The following is an 11,044-nucleotide window of genomic DNA, read 5'->3' on the forward strand; positions in this document are numbered from 1 at the left end:
TTTTTTAACCTCCGCCATCGAAGATGGATGGAGGTTACTGTTTTCACCCCTTTCTGTTTGTTTGTTTGTTTATTTGTTTGTTTGTTTGTGAACAGTATTACGGAAAAACTCCTCGACGGATTTCGACGAAATTTGGTGGGGGGGGGGTTAGGTCTGGTCCAAGGATCATGCCATTAGATTTTGGACTTTGTCCAGAATCCAATATGGCCGCTATGGTGGCCAATTTGAAAAATTTTTGAATTTTTTTTTGGCATTTCTGCATGTTTTAAGTTATTTCCACCCCCCCCCCCCCCAAAAAAAAATTTTCTGCAAAATTTTTTCAACAAAATTTCGATTTTTTTTTTTTTTTGCATTTCTACATGTTTAAAGTGATTTCCAACCCCCCCCCCCCCAAAAAAAAAAAATTGTTGGAGAAAAATATTTTTTGCAAATTTTGTTATTTCCAACAGTGATTTCCAATTAAGTGATTTCCAACAAAAAAACATGCCAAAATTATAATTGCGGCTGATTTTGGAACTTCAGGTGGATATACCCACGTAAAATCAATTTCTGTCTCAAGGAATCTAGTTATGACGAATGAATTGAGTATGTAAAAGTTAAAAGTAAAAGGGAGAGTTGCAAACTATAACTCTGTGAGCACTGTTGACGTCAAATTGAATGAATAGGATATCAGGTTCACTTGAGTGACCAAGCAGTATTGGCAGCGGCGGTTTTGCACTCTACCGAGTGCTCCCCTTCTAGTTTTTATTTTTTTTATTTTGTACATAAATATAGCATGTGACACCTCAAAATGAGCCTCTCGGTGACTACAAACACATGAGCATATTATTTTAGACATTTGATATGGATTTTAAGGCATTATTAGCATACATAGATAAATATGCTTTGCTTGGATGGTATGTAAACTTACTAACATCACTAACAATAAGCTGTATAATGTGGAATCATATACATGTATCAAGTTAATATAATTATATGCTCATTGTTTTGCAGTGTATTTCAGGGAAAAACATGATAAACTCTTGTTACCAAATATAAAATAGTTGGGGACAATTCCAATATAGATCCAGGTGGTTCGAAAGACAACATTATGTTGCACTTTTTATATAATACCTAAATGTATTCAGGGTCATATCATAAGTCTGCATCGCTTCCCTAAAGTACTTTCTTATGGTGGGTGGGTGAGTGGCTGGTTGGTCACAGAGGGGGGTAATGCATTGTTAAAAATCACTTCTCCCATTAGTCTAGAGGGGTGGGTGGTTCTAATCTACATTGTATATGACAATACTTTAAGGAAGCGATGCAGTCTTAAAGCAAGGTGATTATTACAGAAAATTCACATTTGTGCATATATTCATGCAGTTTGTTGAAATGTGTTAAACAATGTACTAGTATTACACATTCCATACCTACCTACTATACTACACATTCTACTCTAATTACTACCACTCTAATATAAGGTCATACTCATTAATTACTTGAATAGAGATTTAGTGTCATTTAGTGATTTAGTGAATAGAGAAACATTTAGTGTCAACATGAATGACATACACATAACTGGTTCTATTTATAGTAAATCACAAAGTTAATTTCAGTTTAATACTTTATAGTCAGTTGTCAACATCATCATCATCACTTTCAGTTTCATCATCACTTGTCAATCATCAAATTGACAGGTTCTGTGTTCATGCATTTCTCAGGTGATGCCTCACAGGCACACATCTCTGTGCAAGGGAGACCAGCTTTTTTTGCATGAACATCTACCCCCTATGCATTTACTAGTTCCGCATCCACATCTGGTGAGCTCTATCACAGCATCTGGTGCTGGTTTCAGAGTGGTTATGATTGGAACATAGGTACTGTCCTCCATCCTCCAGCCATACCTTTTTGGTGGTGGCAAGTTGGGTTGTGGATTGCGGTCATTACACCAAATCATGGCCTGATAGTGGGCATGTTGGGTATGCTGTTTTAACACAGCTGCAGTTGGTGGTAACCTTTCAGACTCCACCTGTTACCTCTTTAACATCTCCCAACAAAGCTGTCCCACATCCTTTTTTTTGGTCTGTGGCTGGAACAGCTGACAAACAAATTCTTCTAAGGCAGCTTCTGTCTCTCTTGTGTGTGTTATGGTAGAGCCCAGGTTTTTGAAGGCAGTGAGCATGTTTGGAGAAGCCTTCTGCATAACTTTCCAGCAGGTTAGTTTTCCTTTCCCAGCAAACTTTCCTGTTGTATCACAGCCTGTAAAACTGTGAAATCCAAGCAATGCTGCTGCCAGATCTTCCCCAAGTGCTTCATAGATTGGCCTCAGTGGTACTATACGTTGGTGTTCTCCTGCTCCTAATATCATGCATGTCTGCTGCCCAAGTTCAGGGAAACGACGTAAGGCAAGAATACACACGTCTGTGTCAGGTGAGAGGATGTGAATTACACCTCGAGACTTTGCAGCTTCTAGAGCATGCAGTATCAAGATTGTGTCTGCTTCCGCCTGGGTTGTGGTCAGATGCATCACAGGTTGCTGCTGAGTAGAATGTACACCATTTTTAGTAGACACAATGACTGATTTTTCACTTTCGGTGAAATGGTTAAGTATCTTCATTGAAAGATACTCTGTGAGACTGCTCTTTGTTTTAGAGCTGCTCAAGAATGTGTCCATAGCTGTTCTGATAGGTGTTGAGTCCATACACACATAGCTCCGTGAATCCTTGATAGATCCTTTCCGATGATGGCGTGTACCCTGTTTCATGTTTTGTGTTTTTCATGTTCTATGGACATGCATCATGAAGCTGCTCATTGGTATCATCCTTATCACAAAAGAAGCATAGTTCCTTGTCATAGGATTTTGCAGATGATCTTGTAAATCGTTCTGAGCTGGAAGACTGTCCCTCACTTGTACATGTAGCTACTTTAGGTTTATCTGCTGTCTGCTTTTTTGATGGCCATCCTCCTTTGCTACGCTTTGTGATTAGGCTTGCATCACCTAGTGCCACACTTTTGTCATACCTTTTTTTTGCACCATCCAACATTTTTGAACTGACTGTGTCTCTGTAGCAGTTTCTGTGCCATGAAGCACCCCATTGTTTAAGCAGTTCTGCTGTAACACTACCTCGTCTGTTGCTGATTGATAGACATTCTGGATCTTGGTAACTGGCCCATTTCTGTATATGGTCAAGAAGGGTTTCATAAGACTCATCTTCAGGGTTTGTTACCAGATCTTCAGTTGCATTTTGGCACCTAATGCACAGCTTATAATCAATAGGTTCACATTTCTGCTGCTTTCTTGGTGGCTCTTCCATTTTCCTAAAACACACAAACACATTCATGTTAGGAACCACCACCGCCCATGCAATTAGATACATTCTATAATGCAGTTAATAATACATTCTATTATATCAAAGTTTCTCAGCTTATCTGAAGAAATAATATCATATATATATAAATAATTGTATTTGTTCATTTAGTTTGTCAACATCTCCATCAGCAATTCTGCATTACCTGAAAAACAATGGATTCTACACATTGTTTCAGAATTCGTTTTTTCTAATTTATTTATAATGATGGTCGATTGATGAATGGCTGGGCAGATGATGCATTCATGGCAATGATATATGTGTATATAAGCTCTGCTGGTTGACTAATGTCAGCGGAGCTAAATGCATCTAAACAAATGACATCATGGATTTATTTGTCAAAGAATAAAATATTCTATTTGCTTGTCTATATTTTACGCTATAATTGGGTATATCACTGGTTTCATAAAGTAGAATATTTTGCCTATTTTTTGCAAATTTGTCCAAATATGAATTTTGTTATTACTATAATAACTGAAAAGTGTCATAAATTGTTAAAGCTCATCATTCCAATCATTTTGATATGTCACATGATACACTTTACTTCTTAAACAAAACATTGATAGAAAATATACACATTTTTTAATGTTTTTGACGGTTATGCATTGTTTCGTTAAAAAAAAGGCATAAACTGAAAATGAAAACTTCCCAACATCTTTCATATCCTTTAGGGATGTCTAAAGGATACAAAAATGTATATAAACAACAGTTGGCAGACCAAAAATGCGAACTCATATTTTTCAACATATGACCCAACACTGGTCAACACAGGCCGACTTTCTTAAATTGTCATATTTCATCCGATTGACTTGAAATTTGAAGAGGAGTTGCATATTTGGTCACTGAATTAAACCAGCCAATTATTTTTGTGGTCGACATAGACCAAAAGGTCAACATAGTCCCAAGGTCATCAACTAACGTGGTATTTCTAAAATCTTCAATTTTCATCCGATTGACTTGGAAATTTGTAGAGGATATATATTTCAGGTCAATTAATTCAACCACCAATTATTTTGTTGGTCCACATAGGCCAAATTTTAAAATTGTCAATTTTCATCCGATTCACTTGAAATTTGAAGAGGAGTTGCATATTTGGTCATTGAATTCAACCACCAATTATTTTTGAGGTCAAATTTGTTTCATGGATTTTGCAAGTATCGTGCTCTGAACGACATCTTCTTTGTTTGTCTGTGTGTGTGTGTGTCCATGCACAAGGTGAGTATGTCTATTTATTACATCCTATTGAAATGTGATAACGTCTAATTATGTACCATTGGAATGTGAATAGATGATGATAGTAATAATAATAAGTAAAAAAAGACATAAAATGTCATAGCCCCGGTTGTTTTAATAATTTTGCTTTCTGGAATTAAAGGGCTGGCCCATATTATTTTTGTACAACTACGATGGCTGCCAGTTGGACATCTTTGATCAGATCGCAAAATAAAGTTAGATGCAAATTTGCATGCCATCACATACTGTGGTTTTGCCATCACATGATTCATGCCATCACATACTGTGGTTTTGCCAAGTTTGAACAAAATCAGACCATACATGTCAGAGAAATAGTGGGGAACACGTTTAAGTAACAAAATGGCCACAAGTCGGCCATCTTGGACCTGATCTCGAAAAAAAAATGACGTGCATTTGCAAGTCATCATTCATTATCATGCATGTCTGAGAAATGGTTGAGGACGTGTTTGACCTTGGTTTTTCTTTACAACTAAAATCAACGCCAATTGGCCATCTTTGGTCACATCATGAAACAAAACTAGAACGGGCACTCATAGAGCGCATACCTTCGCCGCCACTACTTTTTTTGTTCTTGGTATGAGTGTGGGGAACTGGTTTCATATGAATGGTCTTATGACACAAACCACATATCTATGTCATGACCCCCCCCCCGACTTTCGGGGGCTACGGACTAAACAACAAACAACTCGCGTCGTTTTGGCGAGTCTTCACTCGCAAGCTCGGTGAATACAACGTTTCAACAAGAGAAGGTAATCTCGTTTGATGCTGGTTTCATGCAAATCGAATAAGAATTGACTGAGTTATGCCGAAAACCGCATATTTTTCAAGGGCGTAACCCCCCCCCCAGACATTTTACCCCAACCGGTGACGTGTTATGACGTCATTGTGTCACAAGATTGGGCATTAAATTCTGAACATTTTGGTGCTGGGTTCATGTAAAGCGGACAAGAATTGACCGCGTTATGACAAAAACCGCATATTTTTCAAGGTCGTGACCCCCCTGACCTTTGACCCCTAACCGGTAACAAGGGTATGGGCGCCATTGTGCCATATTGCATATCACAAGATGAGGCGTTGAATTCTGAACATTTTGGCGTTGGTTGCATGCAAATTGAATAAAAATTGACCGTGTTATCGTAAAAAGACGATTTTGACCTTTTCGTGACCTTGACCTTGACCTTTGACCCGAACGATCCCAAAATCTAATCGAATGCTTCCTGGCTAATAATACTTTTTGAGTTGTACGAATCACAAGATTACAAATAAATAAATAAATACACACCGACCAAAACATAACCTTTCGCAGAATGCGAAGGTAATGGTGTGTGTGTGTGTGTGTGTGTGTGTGTGTGTGTGTGTGTGTGTGTGTGTGTGTGTGTGTGTGTGTGTGTGTGTGTGTGTGTGTGTGTGTGTGTGTGTGTGTGTGTGTGTGTGTGTGTGTGTGTGTGTGTGTGTGTGTGTGTGTGTGTGTGTGTGTGTGTATATTTTGTTACGAATTTGGAAATCGATCGCACTCAACATTAAGGTTCCTTTAGCTCAGTTATGTCGATAAGTGCATGTTTCATAGATGGCTCACCTTCCATTGTTTAATAATAAAAAATAAAAATGACCGTTTTTACAGCCATTTTTCCCTGCTGTGCAGGGGTTTGGCTTTTTCTTGAGGCAATGTTTTATAGCCGGATGCCCTTCCTGACGCCAACCCTGGTCGCCTCTTACGACACACAGGGATATGGTACACCTATTCTAACCGGGGCATACACCGGGACCAGTACACTGGCACTCATTTCGCCGACCTGGGAAGGATGACAGGCTGAGTCAACCCCCTGGTGTTAATTCAGCAGCCAACGGGGCTTGAACTCAGGACCCTTGGATCCCAAGCCACCACCCTAACCACTAAGCCAACACCAGGCTTAATCACCTTCCATTGTTTAATGTGCAGAAATCGATTAAGTGCACTGCGATTCAATTTAATAGTTAGGGAGCTATCACAACACAAAGGAAGCCGACCCTCCCCCTCTTTTGGGAAGAGGAAGAAGAGCACTCCCCTCCCGTGATTCATGACGTAAACAACTCCCACCCGCGGTTGTGCGGGCACAAGGGGATGAGTCACAGATTCTCTGCTTGGAAGAGTTTTTTGCTTTGGCTTGGCTTTTTGTTCACCAGGCCTTCGGGTTCTGCTTGGCTCGGGTTAGGGTTGAAGGCTTTTTGGTTCTGCTTGGCTCGGTTCGCTTTTTGGGCTCTGGCTTTGTTCGGAAGAGAGGTGGTTCGCTTTTTGTGCTTGGATCATTGAAAGAGAGTTGAGCTGGTTGCTCGGCTCGAGCTTGTTGGTTGTTCATCGAAAGAGGAGCGCCAGTTGCGAGAGTCGCGCGTGTTTTGCGCTCTACTTCGTCGTCCGGTTCGGCTGGCTCTTCTTGGTTCGTGGAGCTCTTTGTTCTCAGTTTGGTTCCCAGCTTGGTGCGACTCCTTGGCCTCATCTTGGAAGTTGTTCTTCGGGGAAAAGCGACGCATCGGGAAAGATCGGCGCCTCATCTGACCAGCACGTGTTCAGAAGCATGAGAGGATTCGCTGGAACTCGGGAAGGATCTCGGCTCAAGGCTAATGGATCCAGCTCGCTCTCGCTGGAGCCCGGGTCCGAACAGCTTGAATACCAAATGAGGTGGAGAGGTTCGAGATAGGTTCTGGATTTCAGCTCATCTGTCCCTCCGAGTTGAAATCCATATTAAAGGCATCAGCCACCATTTCTTGTGTGTGTGTGTGTGTGTGTGTGTGTGTGTGTGTGTGTGTGTGTGTGTGTGTGTGTGTGTGTGTGTGTGTGTGTGTGTGTGTGTGTGTGTGTGCGTGCGTGCGTGCGTGCGTGCGTGCGTGCGTGCGTACGAGTGTTGTTGGGCCCGTCTAACAAGTAGGAAACTGTTAAGTGCCTGTGTTGTATTTGCTTTACATTTCGAAATAGAACTCGGCTCTAGGTTTTTGCTCGTGTCTTTTTCACCATCCCCCTATTCATTGCATGCCTGTGTATGGAAATAAATGTCCCCATTGTTAAATGTCACCTGCCCATTGCGTCCCTTCCTCACATTGGACCCGGGGCATCAACACGCCATGTGGGCATCGGAGGAGTGGCAATGCCAGAGAGGGAAAACCCCCACGTTCATAGAGAGCAGCTCGGCTCGGAGGCAGCATGCGGGCCTGGGGGTGCCATGGTTAGAGTTTGGGAGAGGGGGAGTTCCTGCCAGTTGAGCCACGCTGCCCAGCCGGGAAATTCTGCGAGGGCACAGATGAAAATTTGAGGGCAAGGCCCAAATTTATAATGGACACCAACACAGGCGACGGGAATCATGGTTTTGGAACCGATAGTTTTAAAGTGTGAGGCGTTTTTGGAGAGCCCCGGGGTAGTTTCAGGTTAATGAATGTTAGGGTAGATAGGAGATGTACCCCTTCGCACCATCCATTCCTTCGCTCGTTATCGGCCGCTGGACCCACTTTGGGTTAGATCACTAAACTCTGAGGAGGCCATTCTGAGGCTTTGTTGGGCCTCGAGACAGGATGCTAGTCTCTCCTTATTCCCCTCCAGAGAGGTAACTTAGGGGTTGGGAGTAGGCTAGGTTGACGAGATAGGTTAGCCAGACAAAGACGATAAAGGGGGTTAGGGAGACAATTATAAAATGGAAATAAAAATGAAGAGGGGCTAAATTTTGTTGTTGTGTTGCAAATTAAGGGAGTGGGTATGGACAGAGACAGGCAAAGGCGATAGAGTGGGGGGAGACGGGCACGTCCGAGCCTGCCTTCAGAGCGGCCGGCACCACCGCACTCCCTCCAGACCTGATGGAACCACGCCCGAGGCTGGCCAGCTTCACCTGCCGGCCTGTTGTGCTGCAGCCGCCTGTTCTGCATGGGCTTGCCTTGCCATGCCTCGTTTGCCTGCCTCTGCCATAACCCCATGCCTGCTGCCCTTGTTTGCGTTTGCCCGTGTCCATCCATCACTATGTGTGCCAGGATCATCCAGTTTTGCAAGGACTGCCCTGCAGGCAGCCCGTTCATCCATCATGCTCATTTGTTTTTGCTACCTTCTCCATCCATTCCCCTGCACCAATGACTTTGCAATGACTTTTACCTTTTCCCTTTCACAGATCACAGGTCCTGGGCCATGGTTAATGTAATTGATAAGTAGAGTGAAAATTGTAAATACGTGAACCCCGCCTGCATGTTTGTTTTAGCGCCGGCAATTTTAGTTAAGTTGTACAAATGAGTCTGTGTGAGTTTGTTTAGTTAGTTACGCAGCGCATTAGGTTATTTATTTTTGGGACACTTATAAAGAAATGTCGCACTCAGGGATCCGAAGGTAAAACGTACTTGGGGAAAACTTACACATGTTGGTCACACGAAAATTTGACGACTCGGGACGAGTCTGTAAAAAGGGGAGGGGTATACGAATTTGGAAATCGATCGCACTCAACATACAGGTTCCTTTAGCTCAGTTATGTCGACAAGTGCATGTTCCATAGATAGCTCACCTTCCATTGTTTAATGGGCAGAAATGGATTAAGTGCGCTGCAATTCAATTTAATAGTGAGGGAGCGATCACAACACAAATGAAGCCGACCCTCTCCCTCTTATGGGAAGAGGAAGAAGAGCCCTCCCCTCCCATGATTCATGACGTAAACAACTCCCTCCCACCTGCGGTTGTGCGGGCACGAGGGGATGAGTCACGCCGGGAGCGGGGGAGGGGCTTTTTGTTCAGCAGGCTTTCGGGTTCTGCTTGGCTCTGTTCGCTTTTTGGGTTCTGGCTTTGTTCGGAAGAGAGGTGGTTCGCTTTTTATGTTTGGTTCATCGAAAGAGAGTTGAACTGGTTGCTCGGCTCGTGCTTGTTGGTTGTTCATCGAGAGAGGAGCGCCAGTTGCGAGAGTCGCACGTGTTTTGCGCTCTACTTCATCGTCCGGTTCGGCTGGCTCTTCTTGGTTCGTGGAGCTCTTTGTTCTCCGCTTGGTTCCCGGCTTGGTGCGACTCCTTGGCCTCATCTTGGAGGTGGTGCGACGCATCGACGGGAAGGATCGGCGCCTCGTCTGACCAGCACGTGTTCAGAAGCGTGAGAGGATTCGCTGGAGCTCGGGAAGGATCTCGGCTCACGGCGATTGGATGCAGCTCGCTCTCGCTGGAGCCCGGGTCCGAACAGCATGAAGACCACACGAGGTAGAGAGGTTCGAGAAAGGTTCTGTGTTTCAGCTCATCTGTCGCTCCGAGTTGAAGTCCTTATTAAAGCATCAGCCACCATTTCTTGTGTGTGTGTGTGTGTGTGTGTGTGTGTGTGTGTGTGTGTGTGTGTGTGTGTGTGTGTGTGTGTGTGTGTGTGTGTGTGTGTGTGTGTGTGTGTGTGTGTGTGTGTGTGTGTGTGTGTGTGTGTGTGTGTGTGTGTGTGTGTGTGTGTGTGTGTGTGTGTGTGTGTGTGTGTGTGCGTGCGTACGAGTGTTTGTGGGCCCGTCTAACAAGTAGGAAACTGTTAAGTGCCTGTGTTGTATTTGCTTTACATTTCATGATAGAACTCGGCTGTAGGTTTTTGCTCGTGTCTTTTTCACCATCCCCCCATGAATTGCATGCCTGTGTATGGAAATAAATGTCCCCATTGTTAAATGTCACCTGCTCATTGCATCCCTTCCTCACATTGACTGCCATGGAGCATTTGGAATAATTAGCTGGCTGTTTATTAGCCGATAAAACGTGCATCTGGTCCGACGGGACTTGGCGATATATAACCGCTCGGCAATCGCATACGGAACGAGCTGCTAAAGCGGCTCGTTTTCGGCAAGGTCCCGTTGAGGTATAAACTCCCAGCATTTCTGTCCGCACGAATAGTTAGGTATATCGACAATTCGGCGATTGACCCTGTAGCGTGTGGACAGAAGAGTTGGCTGGTTTATGGTATGTTAAAAACACCAGTAGCTGGGTTTCGGCGTTGATCTGGAAGCTACGACTGGATTGCTGTTCGGTGGGTGCGCGCGGCCGCAATTCGGTTAAGGCGGTCGTCCGCACCTCAGACGGGCGGAAATCTACAACCATATATGTGTTTTTATATATATATATATATATATATATATATATATATATATATATATATATATATATATATATATATATATATATATATATATATATATATATATATGTAGTTACGAATCTGGAAGCCATGAGCACACAACATGCAGGTCCTCTCACTCAGTTATTTTGATAAGTCAATGTGGATAGATAGCTCCCTGTCCCTTGTTTAATGGGTGAATAAATGTACACTCGCTGTGAGTTATTTTGATAGTCAGGGTTTTCTTTTATTTTTACACCACCAACTACAACAACGCCAGCATCACCCTCACCTTCACCTCGTTCTGGCTGACGCCATGGTGGGCGGAGTTCAAGGAGGAGCCTCGTAGCGGCCCTCAACCAATCAGCGTGCTACGAGT

At 43.2% G+C, this 11,044-nt stretch overlaps 1 protein-coding gene across 1 annotated transcript in view; it reads left to right on the forward strand.

Annotated features, from left to right (window-relative positions):
* Window positions 1–1,698: 1,698 nt before the first annotated feature.
* Window positions 1,699–11,044, forward strand: part of LOC147015439 (uncharacterized) — a 21,747-nt gene continuing 12,401 nt past the window's right edge. The window contains exon 1 of the mRNA XM_085850203.1: window positions 1,699–1,799. The gene's annotated coding sequence lies outside the window, so the exon portion shown is untranslated. The remainder of the gene's footprint in view (window positions 1,800–11,044) is intronic.

This window comes from Eptatretus burgeri, chromosome 12 (genome assembly GCF_056783735.1).
Source record: "Eptatretus burgeri isolate ZD-2024b chromosome 12, Ebu_testis_v1, whole genome shotgun sequence".
NCBI lineage: Eukaryota > Metazoa > Chordata > Myxini > Myxiniformes > Myxinidae > Eptatretus > Eptatretus burgeri.